The 26,002-nt window shown below is 48.7% G+C and overlaps 1 pseudogene; it reads left to right on the top strand.

Annotated features, from left to right (window-relative positions):
* Positions 1-26,002, top strand: part of LOC128945567 (zinc finger protein 208-like) — a 324,996-nt pseudogene that overhangs the window by 151,271 nt on the left and 147,723 nt on the right.

The raw sequence follows: 26,002 nt of genomic DNA on the forward strand, positions 1-26,002 counted from the left end.
ATCGGGTGAGCGCGGTGGGAAGGGGCGCTTTGTGCTCGGGAGCGCAGCGGGTGCGGGGCTCGCTGTGCCCCGGGCCGGGGAGGGCGGGCGCTGTGAGCAGCGGGGTTGGATTGCGGGGCTGGGCTTGGCCTGGGGCCGGCAGTGCTGGCGCAGGGATCGTTGCCGCAGCGCCGCTCCGGAGCGCCGCGATTGGAATCTCGCTCTTTCTCTCTCTCGTTGGTTCCTTTAATTTCTAGTCAGAACTGTTAAATGCCGTGTGTATATTCTGCTGCGAGTGCTGTAGTGATAATATCCCGAGAGACAGTCCTGTGGGATTAGCGCTGAGAAACTGGGGAGCCCTTACTGGGGGGAGCCTTGTTTTTCAAATGCAAACTTATTGGACTCTCAGAAAAGATCTGGCCGCGGTATGAACTAGAGGACAATCAGACTCCCGAGTTTGGTAGTTGGGATAAGACATTAATATAAAGTTTGATTTCCCGTAGACGCGAGGACAACTACTCAGGGTGCTCAGGTGAGCTGGAGTATGCGAGGCTCTTTATGGTGCCAGCATGTCAGGGGAGTCCCGCAGCAAAGTAAAAGGAAGAGCATCCCTTAGTCTGAAAGGGAAAAGGGGGGAAAAGGAAAAAAGAGCCAATATTGGCAAAGAAAAGTAAAACAAGGGAGGAAGAAGGCTCAGATCGAGTCGCTCCTGCCCTGAGGGTGGGGTCGGTCGGGTCCGGGCCAAGGCGCGCCCCCCCCGCCGCCAGCGCCGACACGATCGGGGGGCGGGGGAGGCGCAGCTCAGACGGGGCCCAGCCGGGGAAGGAGGAGAAAGGCGAGCCCGGGCAGGCAGGGATGGCGCCGGCCCTGGGCCAGGAGGAGGAGCCGGGGCGGAGCCTTGTGCCGGGAGAGGGGAGGGGATGGATGGCGGGCACCGCCCACGGCACCGCCCCGAGAGGAGGAGGAGGAGCCGGGGGCGGAGCCTTGTGCCGGGAGGGCGGAGAGGGAACCTCCCATGGGGGCGGGGTCTCTCCGCTCCCAGCCCTGTCAGTTTCCATGGCAACCCTGAACGCCGGACAGCGGCTTCGGGGGATGACGTCACCGGTGCGGGCGGACGCGCAGCCCGGGTTAAAAGACGCAGCAAATCCCGCGTGGGGCTCCCTGGGATCGGGGGTCGGCAAAATAGATTATATGGTACAGCAGGGTCAGCCGAACCAGAGAGCTCCTGCTCCAGCAGCTCCGGGGAAGGTGAAATTGATGAACTCATTGCAGCCTTGAGCAAGCGAAGGAGGGGAAAGATCGTGAGAAAAGCCCTCAAAGAGTGTAGCCCCATAGTGAAACGTACAAGCTAAAAAATGAGAAAAGAACCGGTTTTACAATCCCCACTACGACCAGCAGTTGGCAACCAGGGACCGATACATGTTAAGATTCCATCTTCCCTTGTGAAAAACACGGTTCACTTTCCTGTTAAAATTTAAAACTTTAATAAAGGACAGTAGGAGACAGAGACAGTGAAACAAAAATTACGGCTCAGTGCATCTTGGTACTAAGCCAAGAGCACCCCTGCTAGTTTGGGAAACACCCTTTTTATACCATTTCTATTACACCAGCCTGTTGCATATTCATAGACTTTATGCATATCCACCATCTAGTTTACACATTTCAGGAACTGTTTAGCATGGCTCCTCCTCAGCTCTGCCTTTTTAGAGCATGTGTGTTTCTTGGCTGTGGTTTTGGTTCCCTCTCTTGATCACTTCCACTCTGGGCCTTGGTCCACACTTTCTTTAGACGGCAGATGCTGATAGTTGGCACATCAATAGCAGGGTGCTCATGACGTGTTCACTGGATGTTATCCCAACCAAACAGACAGTTCACTCCTGACCAGATCAGCTACCACTACTGCCATGTCTAAGTTTTTATTAATAGCAGAAATAAGAGCAAAGTTATTTTAACATTGTACATATAAGATTTGTCTTAATATAAAAATAAAATAAGCTGTATATCTGTATATCTGTAATAATCTTTCCTCTTCCCTTTTTACAAATAATTTGGCTTGAGCAGTATTTCTTTTTTTCTATCCTCCATTATTTGCTTTTTTTTTTCATAAATAATTTTTGCTTCTTCCAAGTGGTCTTTCTTATTATTTTGTATGCACATAATCTCTTGTGCAGTCCCAGATGTAGTCAGTTTTGGGTCTATAGCATTGCCACTTAATCATTAAAACTGAAAATCAGGGACAAAGACTCTCTAACTAGTTAAAGTTAGAAAGTGGTATGTTTATTATGCTGGTGGGCGGCCTGGAAGGGGTCATTCTTGAAATGCATGACTGCACCACACAAGGATTTTTGCCTTCTATTTATTTCCCAAAATAATATATATGCATAGCCCCAGCACCTCCCATCCCCACTTTGTATTAAAATGAGATTATTACTCCTTCATGTGTGCGCAATTCTTCTCTTGAATTGGGTCAGTGGTCCCAAATTGGGTCAGTGGTCCCAGGGATGAAGTCAGGAAGGTCTTGGTCAGGTCTCTGTGACCCTCTGGCACAATCCAAGGCCCCCTGCTTCGTGATGGATTGACACAGAGTCCAGGTGCTGGGCATTGTTCTGCTGGTTTCAATATGTTCCTATATTGGTTCACTTGCTCCTCTTCCTTCTACAAATGAGCTCATAATGTAACAATTAGCTTTAACTTAAGCATCTAATAATCATTAACCAGTTGTTCGTGTATCTGACTTCAATATGAATTGGTTCTAACCCTCAGCTAAAATCTTAAATTTTTTAAATCATAATTCAATCCCTACTCCTTCTTTAAGGTTGGTAAATTCTTTCACTAACATATAGATTCTTCTTTTTCTAGCCAACTTATGTGGTGTTTCTTAAAACCGTACCATATGTTCTCGATAGTGAAGTTAAAGCTGCTACTTGCTGCAACAGTCTCTAATTCTAAATAAGTACTGTAATTGACAAAATCAAACTTATACTAACCAAGAGAAGTTAAACAATAATTGGATGAACGAAGGTATTGAGCAAGTCAGCTGCCATTGGAGACTGCTCACAAAGCACATCCCATTAATGATGGGATGGGCCTTTTTCCAATCTTTTAAATACTTTCCGTATAGTCTCTGTGTCATGGTGTATTGTAATCAAAGTTCTTTTCCTTTTATCTTTAACTTTTTAAAGAATTTCTTTAATTCATAATGTTTTAACAATTTGGTAACCAAAGTTAAGTTCATTCCTATGGGCACAGGCAATATTTCTTGGACAGTGATCAAATTCACCTTTCTATGTTGGTATGATACAACAGGTGCCTGATAGGAAAAAGCACATCCTTTGATTTTGACAAAGTTACAAATGCACAAGTTAAACTGAGTTTCCTTCACTGTGATCTCATCTACTATTATAGTGGGGCATGCTGTTCTGAGGCAGATACAACCTTGTCTTGTATACACAGGCAAAGTTGTCTGGTTAATGGGATGCATTTCAAAGTGAGAAATACTTTGCTCTGTATCTAAGTCTGAACCCAGTGCACTTAATTAAGCATTTGTCATGGTATTTAGGATTCTTGATGAGATTCATGGAATCTGTCTTGGACAAACACATATTTACATCCCCCAAATATTTCTCCTTTCTTACACAGTTGCATTTGTAATTTTTAGCATTTGACCCAGAGACTTTGGGAGTTAAAATCATAGGCTTTGCCTTGGCACTTATATACTAGTCACATGATATGGAAGCGGTGCTGCATCAGCTGTGGTTACAGCAATAATCATAACTGCCACAACTGTCTAAGCTACACCTACTTGATTATCTATTACAACTACAAGTAGTTCTATTCTTTGGGGGATTATTACACTGTGCTTATCATTTTACTCACACTCTATTTATTTTCTCGAGAAAGTTTTAATTTCAGTTTGTTGTTACCCATTGTAACTTTCTAAAGTCCCTCAGGAGCCTTCTTCCCTCGGGAATGATGGATCCAGGTGCTTTGTTCCTTAATCTTGATTGCAGTAAAGGTGGTGAGCAGCACTTGGGCGGTCACCAGATGTTGCTGTAGGACACCAAAGAGCACAAGCGCACCACCGTTCTCAAGGTGAAGGAAAAAAGGGCAGTTTATTTTCTGACTCCAATATTTATAGTTTTACAAAAGTGACAGCGGATTGGAGGGTGACAGTGACACCTCTCCAATGACACTGGTTAAACCAACAGTCCATCAACTCTCTCCTCCTCCATCAAGGAATGCAAAACAATGAGTTATTTACAGAAAGTGTGTGAGAAAGTTCACTACAAGAATGTCAACATCAGAAGGCATAGAAAATCCTAAAAAACCAGGGTGACACACCCCTTGTAGTTGTATGTGTGTTTTGATTGGTATTATTGTATTATGGCTTACCTTTGAGGAAAATCTGTCCATAATTACCTCACCCTTTGCTGCTTTCTTTGCCTCTCCATCCGCCAGCTCATTTCTTTCCTCCAATTTTAAGCTCACTCTCTGGTGTGCCTTAATATGCTTTTTCAGGTAGCTGAACTGCTTCCAGCAGCCAGATTGTCTCTTCTTCCCTTGTGAGGTCAGCAGTCCCCTCTCCTTCCAGATGGCTCCATGCACATGCACGACTCTGAATGCCTTTTGCTGTTTCTAAGGCATGGGTCCATGCATTTATCTCAGCCTTCTGTGCAGAGGTACCTGTTGGTAAGGCTCCAGACTCTATTACCTCTCTGCAGGTAGTCACTGTGTACTTTGCATGTCGCTTTCCGCTGGCAATGTAGCTGCTCCCGTCAGTGAACCAGGTCTCTGCATCGTCCAAAGGAGTGTCCTTTAAGTCTGGGCAGCCGGAGTAGGTAGCTTCAATGGTCTCTAGGCAATCATGGTGTACTGCTTCTCCTTGATTCCACTGAGAATAGAAGCTGGGTTGACAATATTAGTCACCACTATCTCTATATCATCTTGCTCTACCATGATGGCCTGGTATTTCAGAAACTTCTGTGGTGAAAGCCAGTGGCCACCCTTTATTTCCAGTACTACGGACAATGTGTGGGACACTAGCACAGTCATTTTTGTCCTAGGGTAGACTTGGGTGCTTCTTGAATATTCAGCACAACTGCTGCTACACCTCTGAGGCAACCTGGCCATCCTTTGGCTTTTGCATCAAGTTGCTTAGAGAAGTAAGCAACTGCCCTTCGGTATGGACCCAAGTCCTGAGCCAGTATTCCCAGGGCAATTCCTTGCATGGAAAAATAGAAAGAATGGTTTACTTACATCTGGAAGTCTCAAGGCTGGAGCTGACATAAGGACACTCTCTAGCTGGTGAAAGGCCCGTGTGGCTCCTTTTGTCCACTAGAGATCTCTGTTTCCATCGGCAATAAGAGCATAGAGGGGTCTGACGAGCAGTGCATAACTATAAACCCACAGCCGGCACCACCCTACCATGCCTAAGAAAGTTGGAAGTTCCTTCGTTGTCTGAGGTTTTGGGGTTTGGCATATGGCTTCCCTGCCTTAAAGTCTGCTGCTCAGCACTCACTTCTTACCCCAGGTAGATTACCTTCTGTTTCACTACCTGTGCCTTTTTCTTTGAAACTCTGCATCCTTGGAGTCCTAGGAAATTCAAAAGGCTTACCGTCCAGGCTTCTCTCGTCCGAGTGGCTACTGGAAGATCATCCACGTACTGCAACAGCCTCCTTTCCTCTTTCGGAGCTTCCTGGGACTCTGGGTCTTTGCAAGCTGTTCTCCAGTCGGAGTGGGGAATTTTGAAGCCTTCAGGCACATGGACCATGTGAGCTGTGTTTGAATGCAAAAGTTTTCTGTCTGGCTTTGTGGATAGGGAGGGAAAAGAAGGCCTCTCTTAGGCCTAAAACAGTGAACCAGATTAGCTCAGGTGTTAAACAAGTTAGTAAAGTATATGGATTTGCTACCACAGGGTATAAATTCTGTGTTATTTTATTGACAGCCCTCAATCCAGTACTATCAATTATTGGGCTGATTCCTTCCCTATCTTCCTTTTGAGGGTACTGCTCAATTCTCACTGGTTGTGTTCTTTCCTTAAGCTTGATTGCTGTGTGGGGGCATTTTTCACCCTCCCTGGTACAGCAGAGGCCCATACCCTCAAAAACTCTTATTTACTTATTCTAGTATCTCTTTACTAATGTCTTCCTTAATTTCAATGGCTGTTAATGTTAAGCCTAACATCTTTATGTCATTTGCCTCCAGAGTAACCTTTCTCATTTGAGAATGTTTAGCGAATTGAGCGAATTGTACAAAAGCTTCTAAGTACACATAGCACACATGTTACTTTAAGGGTATGCAAAAGTATGCCTTCTCAGACTGGCCAGTTGTTCCCCGCACTACAACCTAAACATTCTCCACAAGGACTAAAGCTTTATTTAAAACTGAATATATGGCCCTTGTGTTGACTAAAATTCTATCCTTTTCTTTCTTCTGATCTCACTGCCTCTTGCAGAGGGGTCTGTTACATCCTAGTTCTGGATGAAATTGAACTGCCAGGAGGGGGATGGGTTCGAGTGGGTATATTTTGGAGCCTAAGCCTTCTTCCCTTTTAGGGAGGTCATCTTTATCCTTCCTCCTTTACCTTAGGAGGAGCCTTCAACAAATCATGTGTACTCATTTTGCGAACTGTAATCACTTTGCATTTCAGCATGATAATCTTTGTTTGATTTCATACGTTGCTATCTTATGCTGCATGCTGAACAACACATTTGATTTTCTTTCTCTTTGCCTTGTTTTCCTTTTCAAGGGCCAAGACCAGAGGGCGGTCTGATCTCACAGTCTCTTTGCCATTCTGGGTGATTTCTTAAAACAAAAAGACATATCAGCATACAAAACCCCATCCCATTTACCTTCCTATTTTAAAACAGTATTAACTGCAATGAAGTATTATAAATCTTCTTATTTTCTGAGCTGCTCCTACTGGCAGCCTTCTCCCAGTGAGCCCCTCCTAAAAGAGGCTAATTTAGCAACCTCTTTGCTCTGGTCAGTTCTCATTATCTCTTTCTCCTTGCCCTATCTTGCTTCCACCCAATCTTCTCTTTACAAAGCTTCACAGTAGTTTCTCAGTCTTCCTCCTACACACACACAGACAGCTCCAGGTGGCAGATATCAGATGTGATTTCTCACACACGAGCTTTAAGATCTTAGGTTCTGAATCAGCTTGATCAGAAACATTTAATTTACACTCGGGGCATGTGCCCTGACACTTATTAGAACAGCAATACCAGCGTTTCTCACAAACACTGCACTGCAATAATACCCATGCAGCATGCCAGCCTCTTGATGCACCGAAGCAATTGCCCGCAGAGGCAGGCTATTCTGTTTTTTACAGAGAACTCTAAATCCCTACAGCAGGCTGGTCCCAGTCCAGACTTACTATAGTACCAGCTGAAGTCTCGTAAACTCATTCATCTCTTCTATCTAAACTCCATTTAACAAAATATCGGTCTTTTCTAGTTCTCTTCTTGCACAATCTAATTAAGCATTGTGTCTACTTACACTCGTTTTACTGCCTTGCAAAAAGGCTGTGCTTGTCACAGCAGAAACTGTGATACGCCCACAGACACAGACACAGACACACGCACCCCCCCTTTATCTCAAATTCACTAGAGCGAGGGCTTGAATTGCTGTGAGGGGACAATTCTTGGAATTCCTTTAATTTGCTTTACTATAGTTAAACATAAATCACCATACCATAGTTCTTCTGTGTAAAACGCTACTCTTGTTGCAAACAAAATCTTAAAATCTCTACAAATGTCACTATACAATCCGAGAATCAAATTACCACAATACAGTGGAAGAAAATCACCACACAAAATCACTGGGAAAGGGCATATCTCTCAAAGTGCCCACTTTTCTCAACCTAACACAGCATACCATAATTCAGCATTTACTCACATCAGTTTTCCCTGGACACAATCAAAATAAAGGACACAGTCCAGAGATCAAGTCCAAACATTCAGGGCAAAGGAACTCTCTGAGCTCGTACTCACGGTTAAAATGTACCAAATTTACATAAATCACTACATTTAAAAACAATAAATACCGTCACTGACGTTTCTCCACTGGCTTCTCCTCGGGACACTTCTCTCCCTTCCCCCACAGCCTGCTGCAGCCTCAGGCCTCACTCGGCTGCTTCAAACACGGGTAGTACTCACTCCCCCGCACTGTAGGGCACTGTAGATCTACTCTGTTTTATACACCATACACTTATACACTTGCACAATTAGAAACACAGTGCACTGACCACACAATGCATTTACCGTACAGCGACACAGTGTTTGACACACACACGCATATAGAGATTCATTCGACCCACCCCCAGGGTCGCTAGCAGCTGCTCTATCAGACAATGAACCTCCAATACAGTGTCCGGACACTACACACATAGAGGTCCACTCGACCCACCCCCAGGGTCGCTAGCGGCTGCTCTATCAGAACAATGAACCCCCGCCTCAAATCCAGCTGCTCCACCAGCTACACCCAGATGTCTCTGAGTGATTTACTCCCTAGCTCTCTTTTTCCCCCCCAGGGGCCCCTCAATACATACCGTATTCTCCCCCACAGGCCAACAGGTCCTTGTCTGTCCTCGCAGGAGGCAAGTCGAGACGAGCGGAGCCCCACCAGGAAAAAAATCGTAGGGAGCGCCTTGGAGGTCTGTCTATCCCTCCACCCCTGCAGGGACAGAGAACTCCTGCCTTGGCTCGCCATAATATTTTGCGGAGAAAAGAAGAAAACTCTACAACTTTGTCAAAGTTGTAAAGTTGGTATGTTTATTACAGTGCTGGATGCATGCGGAGATTGCTCTCTTCAAAAAAGGCATGCGTACCTCTGAGAACTTCAGGTCTCTTTTTATCTCACTCTTAAATACATATGCATACAGTTTCACAACAGGTTCATACATATTCATTTTTATGGGTTTTCTGTGACACTTATCACTAGTTCCTCTTTATCAGAAAAAATTCCGAGGTCAGGTTGACTTGCTCTTACAGCAGTCTCTGTCTCTGTCTCCTTCTATCATCTTCTGTCTCCCGCCTTTATCTCTGTCCTTCGCTGAAGTAACTCCACTGAGCTTAGACCTTGCAGTCTAGCTAAATAACTATGGTTTCTAACTACAGACTCAACTCAAAAATGTACATTTCACTTAAATTAAAATGGATTTCTATCCTGGAAAATATTCACTTTGCTTCACTCACCCTGGGCTCTGCCTCGAGCTGTGCAAATTCCATCAGTGCAAGCAGGCAGAGCTTGGGGTGAGGGGCAGAGGGAATCAGCCCAATTCCTGCCCCAGGCAAGGGACCCAGGTGCATTTTCCACACTTTTCCCAGCAGTGTTCATTTGCATTTCTAAAGCTCCTATGCAGGCTGCCTGGAATGAAGCTTCTCTTCCAGGGCAGCCATCTGCTGAGTCACATGTGGCCCCCCCAGAATATGCTTTTTGAAAAAAAAGTGTTAACTATTTCTGTTCAAAGTATTACAGTTAAATCTCTTCAATTTTGCAAAATGCAACATAAAGGCGAACGTGGAAAAACCCAGACCAAAAATTGATTCTCACACTTCTGTCCCAAACCTACCTGACAATATAAAGTGGGAATATTATGAAAAATTTTTCCCATGTTTTAATTTTGTCATTGAAACTGCAGGGAAAACAAAAACTATCCAAGAATCTCTTTAGTGTTAGAGAGTCAAGGCATTACTTGGTTCTGGCCAGGATGTGCAACAGAAATAACTTCTTTCACAAATAGCCCGGCTGTGCAGAGAAAATCATTCCATGCCATGTGAGTTTTACTAGATTTTTCCTAAACTTTATGTAGTCTAAACCAATCTAAATCCACTGCTTTAATGTTCATTGCTTCCAAGTTGTGTAAGTTTTTATTATTTGGTTTCCTATTGGACCCGGATTTCTTCCCCTCTGATGTGAATTCGGTCTCCACACTCCTGGATTTCCTTCTCAGCCTTTTCCAGCCCAGGTGTCTCCAGCTCTGCCGGGGGCAGTGTCTGGGGTAGCTGCTGGTTGCTGTTTGCTGCTGGGAAATGTTGATGTTTTGTTGCTGGTCGTTATCTCTGTGGGTGTCTTTTGGGCTATTCCCAGTCTGTTGAGATGTTAAACTCATCTCCATTGAGTGGTGTAAAACCCCTTAAATAAAACCTTTAAAATTTCTTTCCCCAAGGCAAAGACAAACCAAGCCTGAGCAGAGAAATAAGATTTAGAAGAACCAAACTGGGTGCATTTTGCAGCAGTGCAATGGCAGGCAGCCCAGAGTGTGGGTGTCAGTGAGCCCCAGAGTGGAATTGTGCCGTGGTGTTCCCCAGCAGCTGTGGCAGTGCAGGCCCAGCCAGCGCTGAAGCTGCAGCAGTGGCAGCAAGGCTTGGCCCCAGTGGCTGGAGATGGCAGAGGAGGGTGGCCAGGATTGCAGAGGATTCCAGGCGAGGATCTGTGGGCAGGCACAGGGGCTTGGCCCGCTGTGGAGCCCTGGCTGCTGCTGCGTTGCCTTCAGGGCAGGCTCAGGGGCGGCCTCCCATCCTCCTGCTGCGGGCGGGAAGTGCAAATCTGCGGGGCTTCAGAGCCCTCGAGGCCAGGCTGAGGGGTCCCCCCGTGTTGAGCTGTGCTGGCGGCTGTTTGTGGCCTCAGGGACACTTGGCATGGGCCCCTTGGCCACCAGTGGTGCTGCTTGGCAATCCTTAGGCAGGAGCCGATGTCCTGGCTGGGTGTTGGCAGCAGCAAAGTGCCAGGGCAGGCTGTGTGCCAGCCCAGCTTCCTGTGGGAGAATGTGCCTTGATATCTGCTCCAGTGGTTGCTGAAGCAGTGAGAATTGCTTTTGCCCCCCTGTTAGGTGCCATGGTGTCAGCAGAAGATGTTGGAGCCTTCCTGCTCAGGGCATTTCAGTGCCAGGCTCTCACAAGCACCCACAGCTGCGCGGGTTGAGCTGAGCATGGGGCGGTGACCTGCGCTGTGTCTGATTCCCCTTCCTTAATAACAGCCTGTCTTGTAGCTCTTTTCCCTTCTGCTGCCCTTGCAGCGCCAGCCACAAACACATTTTCTCCCTCAGGCCAGGGAATGTCCCATCAATCTGTCCCAGCCTGGGTCTGGAGCTCTGTCCCTTGAGTGCAGTCCTGGGTTCCTTGCCAGCCCCTCTCCAGGCTGTTCAAACAGGAGGCTGGGTTAAACCCTTGCCCTGTCCTCACTTCTAAATCCTCCTGTGCCATTGAACAAGTTTCATACTGTAATAACCGAGCCATGCTCATCCATGTAGAGGCTCTTTTGGTCGTCAGAGCTTTAACTTGATGCCAGACTTGAACTCTAGGAGATCCTCCTGTTGTCATCAGTTTTCAGGCCACAGTTCCCATGAAAGCTGTGGCTGCACAATTCTGCAGAGAATGAGGCCACTCTCTGGCTACTGGGTTAAACATTTTAGCACAAGAATTCCTTTGGCAAGACCCTGTTTAACATCCACCTATGATTCAAATTCTTTTTCCCTGTCTGGAAGGCCAGGGCCTGCCACCTCAGTTAATCTTCATTTTAGCACTTGAAAATTCTGTGATTCCTCCTCCTGTCCATCCATCCAGTTTGTTGACTGGCAGGATAGGAGTGTTGTAGGGAGACATCCTTGGCTCCAAAAGCCCTGCCTTTACCAGGCACTCAATACCAGACTGTGAGCCCTTCCTTCCCTCTCTTGGAACAGGGTATTGCTTGTCCTGGTTGCTTTAAAGTAATTTGTAGAGGCTCCAAATCTAATTTTCCCTATTTCCCTGGGGCTGCCCACACTTAAGGTTTCACTTCAGCATAGGCATTGTCTGATTTTCACACAAAAGTAGAACAGAACAGTCCTCTGTATCCCCTTTTACAGTGTTAAAATCCATTTATTTCAGTCCTATCCCCCACAGCTTCCAACGGGGTTGAACAAATCATAGCTGCTCATCTTTCCCACTCACTCCCTAAAAAATTAAAATATTACTTTACTATTTTCCCCTTTAGGTCAAGAATTCAGAGTGGATTGAGAGGCCCCTGTGTCCATCAGGAAATGCCTCCTCTCAATGCAGACCCACCCTGAATGTTCTCAAGGGCTGCAGTGTGGAGGGTCCCTGGTGTGATGGGAGCTGGGACAGCCCTGCCAATCCATGTCCATCAAGGGGTGGACTTGCTGGTCCTGAGGGTGCTGCTGTCTGTGCTTGCAGTGGCCTTGTGCCCTGCAGCTGGAGCCCTGGTTCCTTGCCAGGGGCTGTTTGGGTGGGCTCTCCCCTGCCGAGGAGGGCAATGCCTCTGCCAGGTGCTTGTGGCCGAGCCGTGCCCTGGGTGCTGGGGCCCCCTTGGGCCCTGGGGTTGATCCCTCAGGGGCTGTAGGAACTGTGCCCTGGCCTTTGCCTTCAGCTTGGCCTTTTGCTGCTCCCTTCTTGCCCTCACCTGCTGTGCCTTTGTGCCCAAGTGCTGCAGGGCCTTCTTGTGCCCCTCCTGCAGAGCCCTCAGTGCCTGTGGGTGCTTGTGTTGCTTTACAAGAGAGGTGTCTGCTCGGGAAGGCAGAAAAAGCCTCTCTTGGAGTGGAGAATGCAAACCACCTCCCTCTTAATTTTTAGAGTAGTGAAATCAAGGGGCTCTCAGGCAAAGATATGGGAATAGGAATACCAGTTCTTTACTAGTGTGTGTAATAAAGCAAACAAACACCAACAGCTGCGGCACTGACAGCAAACAGAGCCCGGACCCAGTCCCGGCCTTTGGGCTGCGGCGCTTTGCCCTTGGGTGCAGTTCCGGGCACGGCCGGCAGGGGCGCTGGTGGCTCCCGCGGGGCGCGGCAGCGCATCCCTCCCATGGGAACCTCTCTGAACGGAAATAGAGCAATCCCTTCATCTAACTCTTTCACTTTTTTACCTTCTCTAGCCTTTCTCCCGTGTTTTAGGAAAGAAGTTGGAGAGGGCTGCCTTTTAACTGAGCTCCTAGTGTTTCAATAAGGTGCTTCCTGTGGAGAGAGAGAGTTTCCCTGAACAGCCGGAGCTGTGGTTACCAAGGGGACGTAACTCAGAGCAGGACGGGGTCAGGGGAGGATATCCCGCCGAGGCTGGGTCAGCGTGTGGGCAGGGTCTGCAGCCGGAATCGCCAGAGGGGGATCTTCCCGTGGAGCCCGAGGCGGAGCGTGGGCAGCCCCCACATGGCTGATGGCGGCTGATCCGGCAGCTGCCGGCAGAGCAAAGGCAGGTGGGAGAGCCCGGCAGCAGCGGCGGTGCCCAGCGCAGGTGGCACGGGCAGGGCAGCCGGGGATGGGATGGCTGGGACCCCCCTGGGTGCGGTGGGCGCGGTGACCTCGGAGCAGGCGGCAGGACAGAGCAACCCCCATCTTGCCCAGCAGGGCCGGCAGAGCGGCCGCGGGCCAGGCAGTGGGAGCAGGGCACACAAATTGAGCGACAGCGCCGGGGCAGGTGGAGCTGCCCTGGGCAGTGAGGCCGCACCTGGGATGGAAACCGGGGCAGGCGGAGCTGAGGCGGGCAGCGAGCCGGGACCCGGGACAGGCGCCTGGGCCGCGAACGGAGGGGGCAAGACCTGCAGAGGATCCCACTCTCTTTCTGATTTTTCCTCTTGTTCCCCTCCCTCTCACTTCCCCTTTTTCTTGTCTTGTGTTTTCTTGAGTGTTTCTGATACTTCAAAAATTTTTTATTCTCCTAAAATCTCCTGTCTAACATATGGCGTATTGTCTTTCTTCTAGATTAAATGGGTTTTTTTACAAATAAACCCAGAACCTAAGAAATCCAAACTTCTGCTTGGATACTTTGAAATGGCCAACGAACTAACTCATGACCTCCTAATGTTGTTTTTCTCATCACCATTTTATTTATCCTTTGGCAAATTAGGGATACATCCTAAATCCGAAAATCCCAATGCACCCATAGTTCCTTAAAAAATGATCACGCAAAGCTTGAGTACCCCAGTAGGTTTTCTGATGCATATCTTCTAATATTTTTCTAATAAGCACATTTTATTAATTGTCTTCCATCGAGAAGTTTCCATTTCCCTGATTTATCTTGTTCACCTCCTGTCTTGTTTAATTCTTTTTCCTCAGCTTCCCTAAACTTTGGAATTTCCAGTTTTTCCTTGTTTGGAGTTAATATTAACATAACTCTTTCAGCTCCATTTTCTGCTGCATCATTAGCTTTGTGATCTGCCAAATTATTTCCTCCTCTTTCTGGGGTCTTTCCCTTTTGGAGTTCCCTAATATGTACTATAGCTATCTCTTTTAGGTAATTGTAATGCCTCTAAAACCTCTAAAATAATTTCCTCATGTACTAGTCCTTTTCTTCTTGAATTAAGTAATGTTTTTCCTTTCCAAATTTTTTACAGGTATGTACTACTCTAAAGGCATACCTTGAATCAGTATATATAGTTCCTGTATTTGTGTTAAATATTCTAGTGCTCTTTTTAAAGTATATAATTCACAAGTTTGAGCTTACTAGTTTAAGGTTAGTTTCCCTTTTTCCATAGTTTGCATGTTTTTCCCATCGACTACTGCATACCCTGTATTTTCTCCTTTTGCAAGGAGTTGTATCTCTCTTTTTTTTCTTTTTTTTCCCTGTGTCCAACTTACTGGTTTTCTGTCTCATTTTTCAAGATCTTATCTATTCATCTTCTGCCTATGTTTTTCACATTCACTAACAACCTAAATACCACTTTTCTTTCAACTACACCCACACAAATAAAAAACTTTTTTCTCACACTACTTTCAGTACAATACACCTCCCTCCAAGGAAATAGAGTGAAGCTTAAAATACAGAATCTACATTACCTATATTTTCATTCATATACATTCACTCACTTTTGTTTCTCACTCACTTCCACACATTCTTTCCCACCCTCAGGACACAGAGTGGATCCCTGTTGACAGAGAATCGCGGGTCCCTGTGGCCCCCCCTCACCCTGGGGTGGCCTCTGGGTCTCAGTATCTCCGAGCCTCCTGGGAGGGCCCTGACTCTGCTGCCTCCGGTGCCGTTCACCTGTGAGGCTGATTTGTGTGTCACTCACACTCTTTAGCCACGGCCCCCTCACACGCCCTGGGGACAATGGCCCCTTTGCAGGTCACCTGTACCTTATGCCACAGCCCCCACACCCAGGAGAACAATGGCTTATTTGTGGGTCACACACTCCTCTTTCCACAGCCCCCCTTCCCACCCGCCCGGGAAGCTGAGGCTGATTTTGTGTGTGACTCACTCTCACACACAGCAAGACAACAATAAGGTACCTTTTGTTATAAATGATCAAATCTTGGCTGGACCTGGTGACCCGGGGAAGCCAGCGATTATCGCCCTGGAAGCTTCTATTCTTTCATTAGAAACCCCGATGTTTATCTCAACCAAGTCCAGGAACTGGATGTATATGAATAAGACACTGCTCCTGGCCAGGATGGTCAAGAGACATAGTGTGGATTTTACAATACTTTATACATTAGTAACATGAATTATCTCTACCATATACTACACTTTCACATCACCTATTACAAGTTTAGGTATTTCTGGCCAGTCCTGGTGCTCTTGGATATCCCTCAACCCAGCTGTCTTGTCCAACCCCAGATGCTCTTGAGCATATCCTCAATCCGGCAGAATTTTGCTCAACCGTGGATGCTCTTGGAATGTTAATTCCTCAATCCAGCAGGTTTTAATTCTGGATGCTCTTGGGCTCTCTTATCTCTCAAACCAACAGAATTTTTAGGAGCCCCTTTTGTCCCATTTCCTAGTGGATTTGGCTCGGAAACTCCTCTGCTCCCTTGCTCCGAGGGGTCCAGCCCCTCTCTGAGACCCAGTCCCAGTTACCCCGGGGGATTCTCTCACTCCTCTTCTCACTCGCTGTGTCTCTTTACTGGCTGCTTCCCTCGAGGAAAGTTGGAAACGCAGCGTGGGAGACTCCAGCACTCACTTGGCAGGTCTGGGACAACCAGCCCTCGTCTCATTCACAGCCCAGAGCAGAGAATGAGGGGAGAAGGGAGCCCGGGAGCCCAAACAGCCCCGGCATCCCGAAATGGGGAGAGTGAAGCGGGGGGAGCTTTTGGCATTGCTGGGACTGCCAGCAGCCCTGGCAGGGCGGGCACCGAGGAGAAGGGGGACCCTCAATCCAAGCGTGACCCCCAACAGCTGGGACAGGGGGGAACCCTCGAACACCAGAGGGGAGGGACCAGGGACGGGGAACTCCTGGGAGGCTTTTTCAGGGCTGAATCTGGGTGTTTGGGAGGTTTTTGTGGAGCCCAGATGGCCAGTGACTTGTAGAGATGGACTTGGACAGAGGGACCTTCAAACTCAGTGTGTGTTGGGGAAGATGAAACAGGAAAGCCTGATACATATGATTGTCTGGCAAAAGATTTTGTGTACATAAAAAGTATAAGGAAGATTGGAATGAAAGCAAGATCTGAGAAACCTCAGTTAGTGAACAACTGGAAAACAATGGTGTGGCCCAACTGAAGGTAATCCCCTTCTGATGAAAAAATTCCCTCTGCTCGCAGACAGATCCAAGGGTCAGAGCAGACCCCACTAGCTGAGCAGAAGGGGTCCAAAGAGGAGTTTTTAGGGTTTAAAGTGTAAGACAGTATGGTGATGTAATGACTTTTACAGGCTGTATGTAAATGCTATAGGATTTGTATCTTGTACTAGATTGGTTAGTGAGAAATAGAATATTCAACACAGAAGAAGATTGATTGTATTGTAACGGGAACCTCGCTCTCCTGTGCTCTTCTCCTCTTACTCTGTTACCCTCTCACCCTCTCTACCCCTCTCTTCTCTCAGGCCTGCTCCGAGCTGTGTCTGGCAGCTCCAAGCAGGGCCCTGCACCCAGGCCCTTTGCAATGAACCGCAAGTTCCATGCCCTGGCTGCAGAGCTCTCTCGTCTCCGTCCGTCCCGACCGTCCTACCCCCCGACACTCCTACTGACGCGCTCATCCCTTGTTTTCCCCAAACCAGGATTTCCCATTGCCAACCCCAGGGAGGCTGCAAGGAAGAGGAAGATGCCCCGGGACACTGAGGCAGGTGAGGAGGAAGTCAGTGCCCCTTTCCCCTCTGTGCTGCTCCATCTCCCAGCCCAGCATGGCCCCTGGCTGCAGCTCAGCCCTGGGGGGATCTCCTTGCCCTTGCCTGTGGCACGGAGGCAAATCCCATCCTGTCCTTGTCCTTCCTCCCCCAGAGCAGGAGCTGAGCATGGAGAGCAGGGAGGACAAATGCCCGCGGCAGAACCTGGTGGCAGAGGCCGTTTTGAGCGGCTCCACGGCGCAGGAAGCCAACGGGGAGGAAAAGCCCCGGAGATGCCGCACGAGGAGGGGCTGCAAACGCAGCCGGCGGGGATCTGAGGGGGAAAGAGCCAGCCTGGGCCGGGAAGGCGGCCGGAGACGGAGCCAGAGCTCGGAGCTGGTGCTCCATGAGCAGCTCCATGATGGGGAGAAGCCCCACACGTGTGGGGAGTGTGGGAAGAGCTTCAGGTGGAACTGCAACCTGATTGTGCACCAGAGGATCCACACTGGGGAGAAGCCCTACGAGTGTGGGGAGTGTGGGAAGAGCTTCAGCCAGAGCTCCCACCTGATCAGGCACCAGAGGAACCACACTGGGGAGAGGCCCCATGAGTGTTCCAAGTGTGGGAAGAGGTTTCAGACCAGCTCCTGTCTCATCCAGCACTATCGGAGTCACAGAGAGGAGAGGCCCTTCCAATGCCCCGACTGCGGGAAGGGATTCAAGAAGAACTCCCACCTCATCAGACACCGGCGCATCCACACTGGGGAGAGGCCCTACGAGTGTGATAAATGCAGGAAGAGGTTTCAGACCAGCTCCAATCTCCTCCAGCACTGTTGGATTCACACAGAGGAGAGGCCCTTCCGCTGTCCCGACTGCGGGAAGGGATTCAAGCGCAACTCCACCTTCATCACCCACCGGCGCATCCACACTGGGGAGAGGCCCTACGAGTGTCCCCAGTGTGGGAAGAGCTTCTCCAGGAGCTCTCACTTGACCCAACACCAACAGTGGCACCACTAAGGGAAGCCCTGTGAGTGCCCCGAGTGCGGGCAGAGCTTCGTGCGCTGCTCCAGCTCCATCCCCCACGGGAGGAGGCACATTGGGCACAGCCCAGGTGAGCCACATTCCCTGTGATCCATGTTGAGAACACACCTGGCTGCTTCTACTTTTAATTTCACCTTAATTTTTTTCTAATCTCCATCTCTTTGCGCTGCAGAAGCCAAGAGGAATGGATCTGTCACCTCAAAACCACTGAAATCCCAGTGAAAACAGCTCAATCTTACCCCAAAAAGAGCTCAAACCCACCTGAAAAAACTCAATCCCATGTCAAACTCACTCGATTCCTCAGCCTTTCAGCTGAGATGAGGTTGGGAAATGATTTAGAGTCGTGGGATCTCAGTTAGAGTGGTGGGATGGAGATTGTTTGGGGCTGGGTGTGTGGGATGTATTTGACAGCAATTAAAACTCCTAGACTTACTGATTTCCCTCCTGTTCATGTTCGGTCTGTTGCAGTTCTGTTTTCAGAGTGCCGCCTTCTCAGCTCATTGTCTTTGTGTCCCTTTTCTCTCCTGCCTCTCCTTGCCTGCTCTGTTTCTCTCTCAGTGTCTCCCTGGACCCACGGACCACCAGAGACCCTCCCCTGATTTAATTGACCCAGGCACCACCAGAGACCCTCCCTATATTTAATTGCCTCAGTGACCACCAAAGGCCCTCCCCTGATTAAATTGACCCCTCCCCAGATTTAATTGACCCCTGCCACCAAAGAGCCTCCCCGGATTCAGTTGACCTTTCCCTGTTTTAATTCCCCTTCCCCTGATTTAATTGGCCCCTTGCCCTGATTGAGCTGTGCCCTTCCCTGTTTTAATTGACCCCTGCCCTGAATTAATTGACCCCTGCCCTGATTTAGATGACCCCTCTGTCCCCAGAGACCCTCCCCTGATTATTTATTATTTTATTTCCCAATTATTATTTCAATTCCCAGTCCCAGGAGCTGAAGTTCTGAAGGCTGGCATGGAAATGTCTCTGTAGGATTTTGCTCCATTTCCCTTCAAGGGCAGGAACATCTTTTCCTGGCTTGAAGCTGGAATTGCAGACTTTTGGAATGTGTGCAGGGCAATACGGACTGGCATCAAACATGGACTGGGATCAAATAGGGGTTGGGATCAAATATGGACTAGGATCAAACAGGGACTGGGATCAAATAGGGACTGGGATCAAATTGGGACTGGGATGAAATACGGACTGGGAGCAACTATTCACTGGGATCAAATATGGACTGGGGTCAAATATGGACTGGGATCAATTATTGATTGGAATCCCACAGTGTGAGATAAACTGGACTGAGCTTATATAGACTGGGATCAAATATGGGCTGGGATCAAATACGAATTGAGATAAAAAATGGACTGGGATCAAATATGGACTAAAATCAACTATGGACTGGGATAAACTGGACTGGGATCAAATCAGGACTGGGATCAACTTTGGACTGGGATCAAATATGGCCTGAATCAAATCTGACAGATTTTATGGACTGGGATCAAATGTGGACTAGGATAAGCTATGGATAGGGATGAAATATGGACTGGGATCAAATATGGATTGGGATCAAATGGACTGGGTTCCTACAGACTGGGATAAAATTGACTGAGATTATATAGATGTGGTGGTTTGAGAGGAAGTTAGTTTTCTGGTATATGAAGTGGCCAGGCCAGTAGGTGCTCACATTTGAATACTGGCACCTGGTTTGGCCACTGGGGACATTGGATACGCCTCTGAGAACTCAGGGGTTAAAAAGCAGAGCACTCTGGGGGAAGCTCTCTTGGGTTCCAGCAAGGGAAGCAGGTCGGGCCTCCCCTGCCCAGCTCCTGGCTGGTTTGGGGCTGGGTGAGGTAGGCCTGGCCCGAGGATGGAAGGGTGGAAGAGCCCCGAGAGGCATCGGGCAGCCACACCTCCCCCCCAGGAGAGAGAGAGAGAGAGCGCCTGTGCCACCGTGAAATTTGATATCCTGTGCTGGCAGCACAGCCCGGCTGGCGGAGAAGGTCCGGGGGATGCAGCGAGAAGGGGTCCGGCAGCTGTGGGAGCTTTGGGCGGGTAGAGCCCGAGCTTTTAACCCTTTTTCGGACAAGGAAAACTTTGCAGAACATTAACCTTTCCTAGAAGAGAGATAAGAGATGAAATGGAAGAAGGAAATGTGCAAGTGTGAAGGTCTGGGCAAGTGAAATATGTCAGGAGAGTAGAGAAGAATCTTAGGTGGGAAGAGATGATGGAGTGGCCTTAGCTGGACTTTTCCTGTATGGCCATGGACAGAGCCATGTTTCCTGTGACACAGAGACTGCACCCAGGGGGAGGCAATGGCTCAGAGCCAAGAGGGTTCAGTGTTGGTACCCCTCAGCCCCAGGGGGTGAAATTTGGGGGGGATAACTGTCCCAAAGGTGAGACTGTGCCCTTTTTGGAACGGGACAAAGCATCCTTAAAAGAACAACCCTAGAAGCAGCTCTGGTCCATGTGCAGTGGTGAGAGCACTGGACATGGAAGGAAGATGTCACGATGGCAGATGTTCTCCAGGCGGTGCCACGAGTGACGTGGAAACACACGAGGTTTCAGTGGTGTTTCCTGGGGAAGCCTATGGCACAAGAAGGATTCCTCTTCCCTTGATGAACTGAGAATTGATTACCTAAAGGGTGGTGATGGACCGAGAGTTTGAGATTTGGGGGATAGATGTATTGGAAATTTGGTGTGGGGGGGAGGAAATGTTTTTGGAAAGTTTTCATTTTCCCTGTGTGTTTCTTGTTACTTAGAGTTGTAGTTTAGTTAATAAAGGTTTCTTTTCTTTATTTCTAAGTGGGGGCCTGCTTTGCTTATTCCTGGTCACATCTCACAGCAGACACCAGGAAGCATATATTTTCATGGGGACACTGGCATTGTGCCAGCATCAAACCATGACACCTAGAATGCCAGTTGGCCTTTTTCCACCTCTCCAGCCATCCCCACAGAGCATTGGCTACTATCCATGAATCAGTGTAGAGGTAGAGCTTTGGCCATTTCTTTCCCTTAGCAATGTCCAGGGCCAGCTGAACAGCTTTGAGTTCTGTAAGTTGACTTGATCCACCTTCTCCTTCAGCAGCCTCTGCAACCTGTCGTGTGGGGCTCCATACGGCTGCTTTCCACTTCTGGTCCATCCCTGCGATGCGACAGGAACCGTCAGTGAAAAGAGCGTAGCGCGTTTCCTCTGGGGGCAGTTGGTTATAGGGAGGAGCCTCTTCAGCCCGTGTCACTGGTTCTTGTTGCTCTTCATCAGTAAGACCAAAGTTCTCACCTTCCGGCCAGTTTGTAATTATCTCCAAAATCCCAGGGCGATTCAGGTTTCCAATACGGGTGCACTGTGGGATAAGAGCAATCTGTTTACTCCATGTAGCGTCAGTGGTGTGGTGGGGGGTGGGAACCTTTCCTTTGAACACCCACCCCAGCACCGGTAGTCAGGGTGCCAGGAGGAGTTGTGCTTCCGTGCCAATCACCTCTGAGGCAGCTTGGACTCCTTCATAGGCAGGCAAGATTTCCTTCTCTGTGGGAGTGTAGTTGGCTTCTCACCCTCTGTAGCTTCGACTCCAAAATCCCAGTGGTCGGCCTCGAGTCTCCCCAGGCACCTTCTGCCAAAGGCTCCAGGACAAGCCATGGTTCCTGGCTGCAGAGTAGAGCACGTTCTTCACCTCTGGTCCTGTCCTGGCTGGGCCAAGGGCAACTGCATGAGCAATCTCCTGCTTGATCTGGGCAAAGGCTTGTTGCTGCTCAGGGCCCCAGTGGAACTCGTTCTTCTTGCAGGTGACCAGGTAAAGAGGGCTCACGATCTGACTGTACTCAGGAATGTGCATTCTCCAAAAGCCTATGGCACCTAGGAAAGCTTGTGTTTCTTTCTTATTGGTGGGTGGAGACATCGCTGTGATCTTGTTGATTACGTCTGTAGGAATCTGATGCCATCCATTAATAAGGCCTCTGATCAGCCTTATCATGAAGCAGAGCCTTGGTGCTCAGGATCTCAGTCCCTGAGGAGGGACCGGGTCCCGAAGCCAGCTCAGGCCAATGCCACGGGGCTACCTTTCTAGCAAGCCTGGTGATATTCAGCTCTATAGTGATTAGCAGCTCTTAGGACCTCAGCTCTTTGCTTGCTGGGTAGTGGAGCCCCGGGCTTGAGGCAGCAGCAGACGGAGAGAGGAGAAGGAGAAGGCAGAAGCTGTTCCACAGAGAAGGCTTTATTTGGGGGTCCGCGAAGGGTCTCAGCTCTTCTTTTTCTGAGCTAGTAGGGTACAGCATGCTACTTTTATAGGCTTGGCAAGTATCTAAACTTGACCGATGGCAAGGGATTAGGGGGACCATAAAATTCCCGATAGGTAAAGGCTACCATGGCAGTGCCTTATATGGTTACAGAGACAGTTTATAGGGCAGATGTCCATGGAGTCAGGAAGCTTCCTTGCTGCTGTGTCAGCATTCCTTTTGTTAGATTCGCCATGGTGCTTTTACTAAATGTATGGGGTTTACTACAGTCCATCTTGCCACTTCACTGCCAGGAACTGAATCTCATGAGCTGGTCCCTTTACCTTGACTTTTTAATGGCAAAACCAGCTCCCAGGAGGATTTGGATGATTTCCTTCCCTTTCTCAAACACTTCTGCAGCTGTGTTCCCCCCACAAAATGATGTCATCAATATACTGCAGATGTTCTGGAGCCTCACCCCTTTCTAGTGCAGCCTGGATCAGTCCATGGCAGATGGTGGGGCTGTGCTTCCATCCCTGGGGCAGTCGGTTCCAGGTGTGCTGCACTCCCCTCCATGTGAAAGCAAACTGAGGCCTGCATTCTGCTGCCAGAGGAATGGAGAAAAATGCATTGGCAATGTCTATAGTGGCAAAGCACTTTGCTGCCTTGGACTCCAGCTCGTACTGGAGTTCTAATATGTCTGGCACGGCAGCGCTCAGTGGTGGAGTCACTTCATTCAATGCATGGTAATCCACTCTCAAGTCAATCTCCATTCTCCTTCAGATTTTCGCACAGGCCAAATGGGGCTGTTGAAGGGTGAGTGGGTCTTGCTGACCACCCCTTGGCTCTCCAGCTCTCGGATCATCTTATGGATGGGGATCACAGCATCTCGAGTGGTTCTATACTGTCGTCAATGCACTAGGTAAGTGGCAATTGGCACTCGTTGCTCTTCTCCCGTCAGGCATCCTACTGCAGATGGATTCTCAGACAACCCAGCAAGGTGTTCAATTGCTGGATGCCCTCTGTCTCTACCGCAGCTATTCCAAATGCCCATCTGAGTCCTTTTGGGTCTTTGAAGTACCCACTTCGAAGGTAGTCTATGCCCAAAATACATGGGGCCTCTGGGCCAGTCACAATAGGATGCTTCTTCCACTCATTTCCCGTTAGGCTCACATCAGCTTCCACCAAAGTGAAATCCTGGGATGCCCCTGTCACACCAGCAATAGAAACAGACTCTGTCCCTACATGTCTTGATGGGATTAATGTCCATTGCGCACCAGTATCGACCAAAGCTTTGTACTCTTGTGGTTCCGATGTGCCAGGCCAACGATTCCACACAGACCAAAAAACACGATTTTCCCTGGCCTCTACCTGGCTAGAGGCAGGGCCCCTCTAAGCCTGGTTATCTTTCTTTCCCTGGGCATATGTTTTGGATGTTCCTTCGAGGGGATCAGACATGTCATCATCATCATACCTGGCCATTCGGCTACGGGCAACTGGAGCTGCTTTCCTTCTGGTGGCTTCCTTCAGTTCTCTCACCTGTCATGCCAGAACAGCAGTAGGTTTCCTATCCCACCTTCTCGTGTTTTCCCCACAGTCACGCAGATAAAACCACAGCTCAGCTCATGGGGTGTACCTTCTCTCACCATCTGGGAAACGTCTGCCTTGGATACCAGAACCTCGGATCTGTACTGCTGAGATTTGGAGAAGGTCTTCTGTAATCTCCTCTCTAAGCTTCTTATGGTTCTCCTCTATCTTATCCTCTAAGTTCTGCAGAAGTGTTTCTACCGCTGCGATTCTGGCATGTGTCGGGCCATGTACAGCATCTGCATATGCTCGGAGCTTCCTTGCCATATCCAGCACAGTCTCATCCCTCTCATCCCTCTTCATGATGGCTAAGGCAGAAGCATATTCATGTGGCCCAAGTCGTACGAGTGTTCGCCACATCACAGACGTGCATGGTACTAAGTCTGGGTTCCTAGTTGTTACATCATCAGTGAAGATAATCTCTGCCACTGCCATTTCTCTCAGGCATTGGATCCCTTGTTCTATGGTTTTCCAATGGGTTTGCTGCATATAGAGATCATCTGCACACAGGTATCTTTCTGCTACACTTTTTAGGACCCGTTCCCAGAGGCTGTGAGAGTTAGCCCCCCTCATCATTCCTTGGTCTATGACAGGATCCTGTGACAGGGATCCCAAATGCCTGGCTTCAGTGCCGTCCAGAATTGTAACCTCGCCTGCAGCATCCCAGAGACAGACTAGCCAACTAATTATGGATTCATCAGACCTTCGACTGTAGTCCTTCCGTAGGCCACGAAGGTCCTTCAGGGAAAAGGACTCAATATTTGCATCTGATCTTGCACCTGCTGCTTTGACTCTTGATTTTATGTCAGGAGGCATTGAGGTTCCTTCTCCTTCATCATCATCATCCCCTGGTTGATTGGTCTTGTCCATGCATTTCCCACTTCTAGTGCTAGTAGCAACAGCCATGGGTTTAGATGCTGGCTTCGAGCCCGGGCTGTTGGCTGCAGCCTGAGTCACCGGGATAGTTGCTGATTTATCTCCCTGCCCCCCTGCCTCTGTCTGCTGCCCGACAGGATCTAGCAGTGAGCGATGAGCACAAGCCAGGGCCCAGCTCACTGCAATGACCTTCCTCTCCTTAGGCTCATCCTGGTACTTCTCTTTCAGATATTTCCCCACCTCAGCTGGGTTCTGAATTTGTTCATGGGGAAAATCCCAGACTATAGGGCCAGAGAATTCCTTCAGGATTTGGCCCATATCCTCCCATTTCCCACACCACTTAGGATTTTCCACACCTGGGTCTACTCCTGAGTCAGGGGTCTCATCAGCCCATCTAGAAATCTCAGCCCTCATCCTAGAGAAGCAGCAGGCTGTATAGAGGAAGGTTACCAGACTGAATACCAGGAAGATGGTTTCTTGAACATTGAGGGGAAACTGAACATCCTTCACTAGTGATGCAACGGATTCATAGGAGAAGAAGGAAAGCAGAGGCTGAAAAACCTCATTCCCTCCTGCTCCTTCTGCAACAAACTGGATGCATAACCATAGCCATGAACCATTGTCCTGGGGTGACGTTATGATGCTTGTATCCCCATTTATCTGTTCTGTGCCTTTAAGACCGACTCTGAAGAGTGGAAGTTTTGTTTGGGTTTCCCTTATCAGGGACACAGAAATGAGCAGTACATAGGGTTGTTTTTCACTTCTAGCTTGCACCTTGCTGCTTTTGCTTGCTTGCTTTTCTGCTCTTGCTTCTGCTCTGGCTTTTGCTTCTGCTTATTAGCTAGTTTAGCTAAACAGTCCAAATTCCTTCCCGGATTGTTTCTCCTCTCCTGTTCCTGTGACCATCTCGAACCTGCTCCGGACTGGGACCCGGGAACACCGAAGGCTTGGCTGCAGCAGCTGCCCAGCACCGGAGGGACTGAGAACAGAGCAACCACCCCCGAAAGAGACTTTCTGATTTTGCCATCTTTCTCAGAGTGGTGTCAGCTGGTATTGTTCATTTTGTGTGCGGGGGGTGCTGTGCCAGTCAAATAAACAGGTTCTTTCCACCTCTCTCCAAGGAATTTTTTTTTCCCGAGCCAGTTGGGGGGAGGGGCCGTGTGGGTTTTGCTTTCTGGAGGGGCCCTCCTTTCCAGATTCTTTAAAAAATTTGCCCTAAACCAGGACAACCATTCATACCTGGAGCAGACCCTAGCATGTTTATAAACTTCTTGCGCATCATTACCACCAAGCCCAGCAGGATAGCTACTCTGGTCGCTGCCCCTCTGATGTAAAAGGTACGTATT

Source organism: Melozone crissalis, unplaced genomic scaffold (assembly GCF_028551555.1).
Source record: "Melozone crissalis strain CALT ecotype California unplaced genomic scaffold, PUWL_Pcris_2 ptg000066l_1, whole genome shotgun sequence".
NCBI lineage: Eukaryota > Metazoa > Chordata > Aves > Passeriformes > Passerellidae > Melozone > Melozone crissalis.